Here is an 11,778-nt window from a genome sequence, read left to right on the forward strand (position 1 = left end):
TTTGTCCATGTGTCCTTGTTTAATAATAAATGTTCATCTTTTGATTATTGCTGTTACCTCTAGTAATTCTGTGTGTTTTTTTAATAAGTTCCATTCCATTTTAAGCCAGCAATATAATATTTTTTTGAACAATAGACTTAAATAAAATAACCCAGCATGTTTGGTAAAAAACATTTAACCCAACTGGGTCAAAACAGGCATGTATCTGTCCAATATTTACCCAGCGCTGGGTTGCCAAATAATCCAAGTTGGGTTGTTTTTAACCCAGCAGTTTTTAGAGTGCTACGCGCACTCACGACAGAATGGCGTTTTATCAGATGAGATAGGACAGAGACATTGCGTGAGCTCCGGTAAAAATATGCTAGTCTCATGAGAACCATGTTGTTTACAGTAGCGGAAAACCAGTCTCCTCTTGGTTTATACTGAAATCCTCATTTTGTACTTCTAATTTGAGACCGGTGTTTTGTTTTGCTGTCTTCTTTGCGCTTCCGCATTTCTCTCTTCTCACCAGAGCTCAATCTACACCTATGTCCTATGTCTTGTGCTGAAGCACCACTCTCATGAACACGCATAAAACAGTTAGCGCACAATAGAGATTACAGTTTATAAATTTCGATTTCGAAAATTCGATTGTATTCATCTGAAAGAAGAAAGTCATATACGCGATGGCTTGAGGGTGAGTAAATCATGGGGTAATTTTCATTTTTGGGTGAACAATTAAGAGAGTATAAAGAGATTTGTTAGGATTGTACTATTATATGATAAACTGTACCATGGCTTTTTTGTTTATATACAGTACTTATCCTACAGATACGCTTTAGAAAAAAATCAAACTACCCAGCTGTGAGTTTCCCCTAAGGACCGGTCACTCTCTGCTAGATAACCTGATTACGTCTGTGTCCTGTGTGTTTTCAGAAGGTTTAAACCCGAGCACTCAGGCGTTCAGCAGCACGCGGCAGAGAGGAGGAGCCGGGCTGACCAGCGGGTGTGTGAGCTACGACTACAGTAAGTCAGTGATGTGTGTCTGCTGTGTGGTATGCGGACAGGCATGTGGGCATTGACACGCTGGTTCCTCCCCTCCATCTGATTAATGGCTGTGTGAGAAAGCAGCCACCCTTTCAGGCCCCTCAGACTTTCCAAAATAAACAACTCCCGCTCTCTGGATTACTATCGATCCGAGCCGCCGCTGAAGACGAGCGTGCAAGGGCGAGATCTCTTTCCCCCCTTTTTCGCTTTCCCTGTAATCTGTCCTTCTCTCACTTTATCTCCAACCTTTCAATCTATCACTCAGACAATCATCTTGTCTTTCACCCTGCAATTGTGGTTCACCTGGAGTTGATGTCTTTGTCTCTTTTTGGAGGTAACCCTTTTATTTATATGACGAACGTTGTGCTTAACTACTGTAAAAGCATTTAAAACCCGCTAAAAAGAAGTATGACTGCCAGTGGAGGGATAATGTTATTAATGTCAGAGATCTACAATGCCCTTGGCATCTTCTCAGCAGATTGGTATGTCGTCTTCTGCTGAAGCCTGTTATTATAGTCTCCTGAGAAATGCAGAAATGCAGTGCGCAGAGAGGCCGGTTTCATGCACTGTGTTCAAAATATGCTGTGTTTTTCTACCCATTCCTTGCATATTTTCCCCCAGCCGGTGTCTGAGTGGTCAGTTGACTGCCATCGTCTTGTATGGCCGGGTTTTTGACTGCCTGCATAAGGTCTGGTCCACTTATTCTGGCCAAGAACCACCCACTGGAGAAGAAAATGAGAAATGGCTGTCTATATAGCGCACCAATAATAGCTTGTTTAGGTTTTATATGTTGTTTATGGGTGTGTTGGGTTGAAATGCACTAATAATATATGGTAATGGAAAAAATCTAATAATCGCACAGCAGTGTGGAAAAAATGCATGAGAAATTACCAGGAAATTCTGGATTTCTTCCCATCCAAAAGTAATACTGATTATCACTGACCTAAATTTTGTGGACAAAACTAGGCAAAACATACACTACGCTATCATTCAAAAATTTGGATTGGTTAGAAGATGCCATTAAAGGGATAGTTCACCCAAAAAGGAAAATTACCCCATGATTTGACTTTCTTCTTTCAGATGAATACAATCAGAGTTATATTAAAAAATGTTCTGGCTCTTCCAAGCTTTGTAATGGCAATGAATGGGTGTTGAGATTTTTAAGGCCAAAAAAACGCATCCATCCATCATAAAATATGCTCCACATGACTCCGAGTGGCGTTCCAGCGGATGACATAGGACATAAGCGTAGCGTAAGCTCCAGTGAGAAAAAGCTAGTGACGCGAGAACCAAGTTTTGTCTCCTCTTGGCTTATATCGAAATCCTCTGACATTTTTTTCTTTACAAATCCTCGTTTTGTATTTCTAACTGGTGACTGGTGTTTTGTTTTGCTCTCTCTACTGCTTTCATCACCATGTTTCCCTACATCATCCGATCGTATTTGTCTGAAAGAAGAAAGTCATATACACCTAGGATGGCTTGAGGGTGAGTAAAACATGGGGTAATTTTCATTTTTTGGGTGAACTATCTCTTTAATGTGGAAAAAGGAAAGAAAATCTGCAATCTGGTACATAGTGTCATACCATGCGTATGATATTATTTCTGAGCAGACTGGTAAGAACATGTACATGATGAGGCCAATCAGATTACAGCTGGTGGTTTTGATCGTAATTTCAGCTTTTATGATTTTAGCACAAATTACAGTGTTGGAGTTGCATTTTTTCGGTCAGGACTGCATGATTATGACAAAAACCATAATTGTTGATTATTTCCCTTGATAATGCAATCACAATAATTTCAGCAAATAAAAATAACTTTTAAATACATGGCCATTGCATACCATATTTTTGTAGGCTGCACATCCAATATAACCCAAGAGTCTGAGTGTTCCTGAATGATTTCATTGCTGTTTTATACATTAGTAAATCAAGCCCAAACAAAAGTGAAACATAAAGCACATTTACAGTTGAGGTCAAAAGTTTACACAGACCTCACAGAACCTGCAAAATGTTAACTGCTTTACCAAATTAAGAGGGATCATACAAAATGCATGTTATTTTTTATTTAATACCGTCCTGAATAAGATACGTTCAAAAGTTTACATACACTTGATTCTTAATACTGTGTTGTCACCTGAATGATCCACAGCTTTGTTTTTTTTTGTTGTTGTTGTTTTCAGTTTCATGAGTCCCTTGTTTGCACTGAACAGTTAAACTGCTGCTGTTCTTCAGAAAAATCCTTCAGGTCCCACAAATTTCTTCACACGATATTGTATTTTATTTGTACTGAACTGAGCTAGATGATGACATCATTGAATCCGTTGATGAACTGCCTTTACCTGAAAATTGAGTTTTTAATGTTGCCCTTTTGCATTATTGATGCACTATTTCCTATTTAATACTGTACAGCCGCTTTTTCACAATTCTGTATTGATAAAGACGGTATATAAATAAAGGTGACTTGACTTGACAAATTCTTTGGTTTTTCAGCATTTTTGTGTATTTGAACCTTTTCCAACAATAACTATGATTTTGAAATCCATATTTTCACACACACAAAAAAAAAACAAAAAAAAAACTGAGGGACTCATATGCAACTATTACACAAGGTTCAATCACTCACTAATGCTCCAGAAGGAAAAACAACACATTAATAGCTGAGGGGTGAAAACTTTTGAACAGAATGAACATACACTTTTCTTATTTTGCCTAAACATCATATTTTTTTCATTAGGTACTGCCCTTCAGATGCTATAGAAGATCACTAAACAAAAAACAAACAAACAAACAAAAAAACAGCTGTGGATCATTCAGGTAACAACACAGTATTAAGAATCAAGTGAATGTAAACTTCTGAACATGGTCATTTTTTAAATGTATCTCTTATTTTCTCCTGTGGACTATATGTAAACATCTTTTATGTGAAATATCTTATTCAGGTCAGAACTAAATAAAAAATTACATGCATTTTGTATGATCCCTCTTATTTTGGTAAAATAATTAAAGTTTCACAGATTCTGCAAGGTGTATGTAAACTTTTGACCTCACATGTAAATGCATCTAGAAACTACACAATAGCAGTAAGTAAAGAATGATTTATATCTTAAAGGGATAGTTCACCCAAAAATGAAAATTCTGTTATTAACCCTCAAAGCCACCCCCGTGGCTAAAAATAACTATTGTTATTAAATATCTAATAACGTTTGAACCGCTCATCCAATCTGAATGCTTTAAAAGGTATCGCAAAGCTGAGATTCTCCGCTTTTTTCCTGTATCATGAGTGGATCTCATTTTGTCGATATTCAGAGGCTCTGTAGTGAACGTGATTACGTCATCACATTTTGATCGCATTGATTCGTCAGAGGAAACCAATGCATTTCGTTCCTCTCAGCCAAGCAGGAACGATTGTTGGCGCTTAGTCCCACCCCCGTGCCCAGATTGGTTCAAACTGTCATCTATTCAACCAATAAACATAGTTTTTGGACTTTTGAACCACCAATTAGCATGTTTCTTGGAAAATTTGAACGAACTCAAAGTGAAAGTAAAGTATGTCGTGCGCACCTGAAAACAAACACAAAATAGCACATTTTTTTTTGTGAATCATTTGCACTGTTTGTATATTTGTTGCACAAGACCATTTGTGCAATTGTTTTCACTACTTGCTGCACTGTTTGTGGTTGTTGTCCATACTCTGAAAATATATTTCTCTAAAACAAAACATCACCTTTTATTTATTTATTTATTTATTTTTACTGTTTTCTTATTACATAATACTGTTTCCAGTATTTACTTTATTTCCTAAACATTTTTGAACACATCTGTATTGTTAATAAACTAAATAGACGTCTTTTTCACTGAAAAGCGCCTATAACGATATTGTAATAAACGGCTATAACTTGCTTGGGGAATGTTATATGTAGATAAAATTTTATTTTAAAGTGTAAAACACCTAAATACAACTTTCTAAAGAAAAAAATCCAAACTTCATGAGTTTCTGTTTGAGTGCACAGTAAAAAACCTCCAACTGTTGCTTGCGATTTTCTTAAAAATTTGGAAATTAATTCTTAGAGAAGACAAAAGGAAAATTGTGCCTTTAAATTAGCTAGACTGAAACTTGAAGTTCTCCTGTTTACAGTGATATAGAGCACTTGATGCTGACTGCAAGAATAGGTCTGAGAAAAAACAAAGAAAAGTGCAGGCGTGTCAGGTGCCCCGAAAATGTCCTAGGTCTTTAAGGGTTAATTACTCACCCTCAAGTCGTTCCAAACCCGTAAGACCTTCATTCATCTTCAGAACACAAATTAAGATATTTTTGATGAAATCCAAGAGCTTTCTGACCCTGCATAGACAGCAACGCAACTACCACATTTATTTTTGCACACATTCTCATAGATTCTTAACACAACCAAAGTCACATGGACTATTTTAACAATGTCTACTACCTTTTGGGTCTTGAATTTGGTAGTTTCGTTGCTGTCTACGCAGGGTCAGAAAGCTCTCGGATTTCATAAAAAAATAAATTTGTGTTCTGAAGATGAGCAAATGACATGAGGGTGAGTAATTAATAACAGAATTTTAAAAAAGAATTTGTAAATAAAAGATTATTGGAGTATGTTTTAACAGTTGTAGGTAGATCATGTTCTCATGTTCAATTTCAGTATGTACATAAATGAAATGCTGCAGCTGACACTTATGACACAGATACCTGCAGCAGCCACAATCATAAATCTGACTATTTCTTTACTTTATCACTTTGGAATTGATTCTAAGAACAGATTCTCCGTGGCAGCATTACATTTACCGGCCTAACCGGTTGCCCTCGAGGCGCCCAGCCCTGGCACGTTAACGTTTATGCCACCTGCAGCCTCCGTAGAGCCTCTGGTGAGCAGGGCTTCCCCCTGAGCCACAAACAATGGCATCTTTTGCGTGCACAAGACGAGCACTAGGACCCAGAGCGCGCTGCATTTTCTTCCAGGGGTTGCCTCAGCCCGAGCGCACACCCCTGCCTAGGAAAACTGAGATAGGAAAAGAGAGAGGGTGAGACTAGAGGAACGCAGCTCTGTTGTTGTGGTCACTCCAAGAACACTGCTCGGCGCAGAAATGGAGGGGCTGAAGTGCAGGAACTGACCCGCCGCCATCGGGAGGACAGGAATACATGTGGAAGGGCTTCTCCAGAGTGGATCAGGATTAAAAGGTGACTCGATTGTTGATCTTTAGGGCACGAGTGTGCGAATGCGTGCGCGCTTTTTTGAGCGTGTTTGTTGTGGAGGCTTCAACAAAAGGAGGCTGGAGTGTGTTTGGGAGTGTAGGGACGCTCTTTACGTACGTCTTCAAAACGATTGTGGAAATGAGTCATCGCTGTGCACGAGGGAATACTTGTGTGTGTGTGTGTACGTGTGCGTGTTTGGGGTGCTCTTCCTGTCTGGGAGGAGAGACGACACTGTTTTTAATAGGGAAAAGAGCGCAGGGCTGTTTGTTCCACGCAAAATCAGGAGAGAATGACGTGAGGCAAAAGTTTGCAGTGGATTTGGAAGGAAACACCACAGTTTTGTCATTAACTTCTCATCTGTTGGACCATCTGAGGAACCTCAGGAGCGTTTCTGTGGGGAAGACAGGTTTACCACAGACTGCTTGTGATCTCTGTGATAGCCTGGACAGATGGTGGTAGGCGTGTGTGTGCGTGCGCGTGTGTGAGTGAGTGTGTATGTGTGGTATGTTGTGTCTGTCAGGCGGAAAACTAGTTAAGAGAGGCAGATCTGATGAGGACCACAGCAACAGCAGAAAGACGCCTCGGTCTGACTGGCTCAACACAGCTGATTGTACACATGAACCCTGGGCGCGTTTAATCGCGCTGCCACGTGTGTGCGCTCGCGCGCGCGCGCGCGTGTGTGTGTATTAATCTGTGCGCGAGTCTGTTTACACTTTTGGGATGCAGATTTGGATTCTTGGGTGACTGTATCACTGTGTTATCAGCCAGATTGTTTTTCCATTTTTGGTATTCAGGCTGTTTTGTGCTGCTCAGTTTGAGGATTTGTGAATGAGTTTGTGTCAAATGTCCCTACAGGACTGTAACACCTGAAATTAGCTACACTGTGAGGACCAGTCAGCGGTTCCCGTGAGGAATATGACTTAATAAGCCACAAAAATAAAAATTCTGTCATGTTTGCTCACTCTCATGTCATCGGGGCTACATTTTGCCCGATATTCTAAAGATTAATTCTAAAGAGAAAGATATTCTACAGATTGTTGGTAATCAGATTGTTTTGGTGACCATTGATTTCCATTGAATGGATAAAAACCAAAGAAAATATCTGTGGGGAAACACTGGAAATGAGAGAAACCCTGCTCTGAGCGAACCTGACCCTGCTGAAAAAAGCCTAGGCTGGTCTTAGCTGGTTTAAGATGGAAGTAGCAGGTTTTAGCTGGTCTCCCAGTCTGGCCAGGCTGGTTTTAGATGGTGGTCTTCCAGCCTGACCAGCTAAGACCAGCCTGACCAGGCTGGGAAGTTGCCAAAACCTCTCTAAAACCAGCCTGCGGACCAGCCAAAACCAGCCTGGTTGATCAGCTAAAACCAGCCAACCAGCCTAGGCTGGTTTTAGCTGTTTTTTTTTTTTTTTTTAGCAGTGAATGTGAGAGAAAAAATAGACATTCTCACTTTTTAAAAAAACTGCTTTTCATTTCGCGAGAATTCTCTGCTTCCACTTTTTACCGCTGGCGTATTCTGGTTAACAGTGAAACTGTTCCAGTGCTGTTATACTTAATATCAGCACTCTTTGTCTTTCAAATAATAAGATTAACTGTCATGACATACACATAATTTTTTCTTCATTTAACTTTTGTGTCTGATAAAAATATAATACACACACTAAACACACACACACTATAAAAATCTAACTGAACAAAAAAAACAAAACAAATGATTATAAACAAAATTAATGTGAACCGAAATGAAAATAAATAATAATAATAATAATAATAATAATGATAATAATAAAAACAGTTGACATGGTAAAAATTCGTTCAGTTTAACCTTAAGTACTAAAACAGCTAAAACTAAATAAAATAAAACTAATAAATAAAAATGAATCAAATCTATATAGACGTATCTCAGAAAATCAGCAAAATTACTAAAATGTTTAGATTTCTAAGTTACTTTTAAAAGACTAAAATAAAAATTAAAATTAAAATAAAAATATTAACAGAATCTATGATAGTATATCAATAATACTAAAATATCACTGGTCATTATTTTTGTATTTTTTTTTTAAGGCAAATATCAAAAATCCTTAAAACAAAATGCATTTATTAAAAGTAAAATATGTCTTAAATTAGTGTAAACATTTGTTTTTTTTAATTATAAAATAAAAATGTAATACACACACACACACACACACACACTGAAAACAAGCATAATTAAATGTTATTATATATTTATAATAAAATGTTATTTTCTTAAGGAAACGTGTCTTGGTAAAGTTTTTTAGATTTTATTTTATTATTTTATTTTATTTTATTTTAATTTTTTTTGGCTTGTTTTTAAGTCAAAAATCTTAAAATCCTTAAAACAATATGTATTTTAAAATATATGTAAAATATGTAAAATGTTTTTAAAATTAATGTAAGAATAATGTAATGTTATTACATATTTACAATATATTGTTATTTTCCCAAGTAAATGTGTCTTAATGTTTTTTATTTTATTTTATTTTTGTCTTCTTTTGAGACAAAATATCTTAAAATCCTTAAAACAATGTGTATTTACTTGAAGTAAAATATATTTTAAATGAGTGTAAGCATAATGTAAAGTTATTATATATTTATAATATATTGTTATTTTCCCAAGTAAATGTGTCTTGATGTTTCTTTTATTTTTGTTCTATTTTTGTCTTGTTTTTAAGTCAAAATATCTTAAAATCCCTAACGCAGGATGCCTTTACTAGTAAAATATATGTTAAATTAATTTAAACAAATTTATTTTGAAATTATAAAATATAGACACACACATTAACACTCATGAAAACAAGCAAAATGTAATGTTATTATATATTTTTAATAAAATGTATTTTTTTCCCCCAAGTAAATGTCTTGATAAATTTTCCTGGATTTATTTTATTGTTTTATTTTGACCGGAGAACAAGGCTTACTTAAATACTTAAAATGATTTTTGCGCTGTGTAGCAGTATTCAAAATATATGCCCGCTATACAACGCAATTCAATATACTGTACAACACTGTAAATATACAACAATGTGTAAAGTTAGTGAGGATCAGTCCTGGAATGCGAATCCAGTTCATCTAAAGACCCAAAACGTGTCAAAAACAAGTGCGTAATTGTAACTATTCGGCCACATCTTTACTGATATGATGATATGATGTAATGCCCCAAGATAATAAGTTTCAGGCCACAAGGCGGGCCGTACTGATGCGAGAACAGCCAGAACACTGTGTTTCCTCTCAGTGTCCTTGAACTTGTTTGAGAGAAAAGAGCAAAGCGAGGAGCGCGAGGGGTGTTTAGTTTCAGGGGCTGATGTCATGACTCATGATGTCATGCTGGAGTCTGACTGATTGCTCCGCAGCTCTGCTTCTGATTGGTCGACGGCCGCTTTGACCATGTGAGTCAGTGACTGATTTTATTTTTATTTTTCATAAATATTTACTGGCCCGTTGCTGGTTGGCACTGCGCTGCGAGTGTGTGTGTGCGTGTCTTTGTGTGTTAGGGCAGCTGTATATTTGAAGCACTGTGTAAGTTTGTCTTATCGTCCAAACTAACCCTCGGTCAGCAGGAGATTGTAATGATTAGCTGTGGTTATCTTTACAGCTGGAGTACACGCAGCTATAAAAGCCCAGATTTCATGTGATGATGAGGTCATGTCTTTGTGACTCACAAGTGATTGATCATCTTTGCCACTGGGCCATTGTGTCATTTTCTAAAATGGTGTAACAAGGTCTGTTTATTCTTGAAAGTTTGTAGTGGTGCCTGCTTAGGTCATTGTTATTATTATCGCGTATTATTTTAGTGTTACTGTTATATTATTACAGTATTTCTTCATACACTGCTCACCAAGCCTGCATCTGTGTGATCCAAAGTACAGCAAGAACAGTAAAATTTTAAAATATTTTACTATTTTAAATAAATGTTTTCTATTTGAATATATTTTAAAATGTGATTTATTCCTGTGATTACAAGGCTGAATTTTTCGTATCATTACTCCAGTCACATGATCCTTCAGAAATCATTCTAATATTCAGAAACATTTTTATTAATGCTATTATCAATATTTAAAAGTTGAGTACATTTTTTCAGTATTTTTTTGATAAATCTTACTCAGCTGTTTTTAACATAATAACAGCAACAGCAACAATAATTGTTTTTTGAGCAGCAAATCAGAATATTAGAATGATTTCTGAAGGATCATGTGACTGGAGTAATGATGCTAAAAATTCAGCTTTGAAATCACAGGAATAAATGACATTTTAAAATATATTCACATAGAAAAGAGTTATTTTAAATAGTAAAAATCTAAAGTTATTTAATAGTGAAAAATATTTCAGAATTTCTCAGTTTTTGCTGTACTTTGGATCAAATGACTTCTTTAAAAAAACCTTAAAAAAATCTTTTGACTGGCAGCGTATTTTGGATTAGCTTTTATTTTTTATGTAGCTTTAACTTTTAGATTTTCTGTATTTAGTTTTAAGTGTTTTAATTTATTTTAAGTCGTAGTAATTTTTGGGGCTGTCAAATTATTAATCGTGGTTATTTGCTTTCAAATTAAAAGTTTGTGTTTACATAATATGTGTATGTACTGTGTGTATTTATTATGTGAACCGTAGGGAATGTATTTTTTTTTATTAGTTTATTATTTTTTTTAGTACTAAAACATTTATTTTTCATCTAATATATAGATTTTATTTTGTTTTTAATAGTTTTTTTTTTTAATTAAAACCATTTAAAAATATATTACTTACAAGAAATGTTTTGTTATTTACAAAAAAAATGATATATATATATATATATATATATATATATATATATATATATATATATATATATATATATATATATATATATATAATATAAAATTATAATATATATATATATTTTTTTTTTATTCAGTTAGGATGGAATAAAAATATCAAAAGATCAAAACATTCATAATATTGCTAAATATATTAAAATAAATAAATTAATTTAAAAAACTATTTGAAATAAATGGTTTCCGAGAATCCTCAAAAAAGTATCACTGTTTCCACAATAAATAAATCAATAAAATAACAAATAAATATTTACTTTTTTTTTTTTTGGAAAGAAGTTAATATTGCAAGCATGCAATATTAGTTTAAAAAACTATTTGAAATAAAAGCTGATTTTTAAAAACTTTTTTCTTCAAAGAATCGTGAAAAATGTATCACGGTTTCCACAAAAAATATTAAGCAGCAAATCTGTTTTCAACATTGATAATAATAAAAAAAAAAATTATTAATAATTGATTTGTAAAGGATCATGTGACACTGAAAACTGGAGTAATGATGCTGAAAATTCAGCTTTGCATCACAGGAATAAATTATATTTTACAATACATGAAAATAGAACATATTTATTTTAAATTGTAATAATACTTCACAGTAGTACCTATATATTTTTTTTTCTGACCTAAATTCATCTGTTCACTGATGTTACTTTAACATTAATCATTGGCCATATTTTTTAATATATATATATATATATATATATTATATTATATTATATTGTTAT

At 34.7% G+C, this 11,778-nt stretch overlaps 1 protein-coding gene across 2 annotated transcripts in view; it reads left to right on the plus strand.

The window, feature by feature from the left end:
- The first annotated feature begins 6,035 nt into the window (after window positions 1-6,035).
- ches1 (checkpoint suppressor 1) overlaps window positions 6,036-11,778 on the plus strand; it is a 56,775-nt gene continuing 51,032 nt past the window's right edge. Inside the window, exon 1 of one of the 2 annotated variants that reach the window (XM_051138530.1) lies at window positions 6,036-6,219. The gene's annotated coding sequence lies outside the window, so the exon portion shown is untranslated. Of the gene's footprint in view, window positions 6,220-6,287; window positions 6,690-11,778 lie in introns of those variants that run through there. The other variant, XM_051138532.1, reaches the window with a different exon arrangement.

The sequence above is a fragment of the Labeo rohita genome, chromosome 20 (assembly GCF_022985175.1).
Source record: "Labeo rohita strain BAU-BD-2019 chromosome 20, IGBB_LRoh.1.0, whole genome shotgun sequence".
Classification (NCBI taxonomy): domain Eukaryota; kingdom Metazoa; phylum Chordata; class Actinopteri; order Cypriniformes; family Cyprinidae; genus Labeo; species Labeo rohita.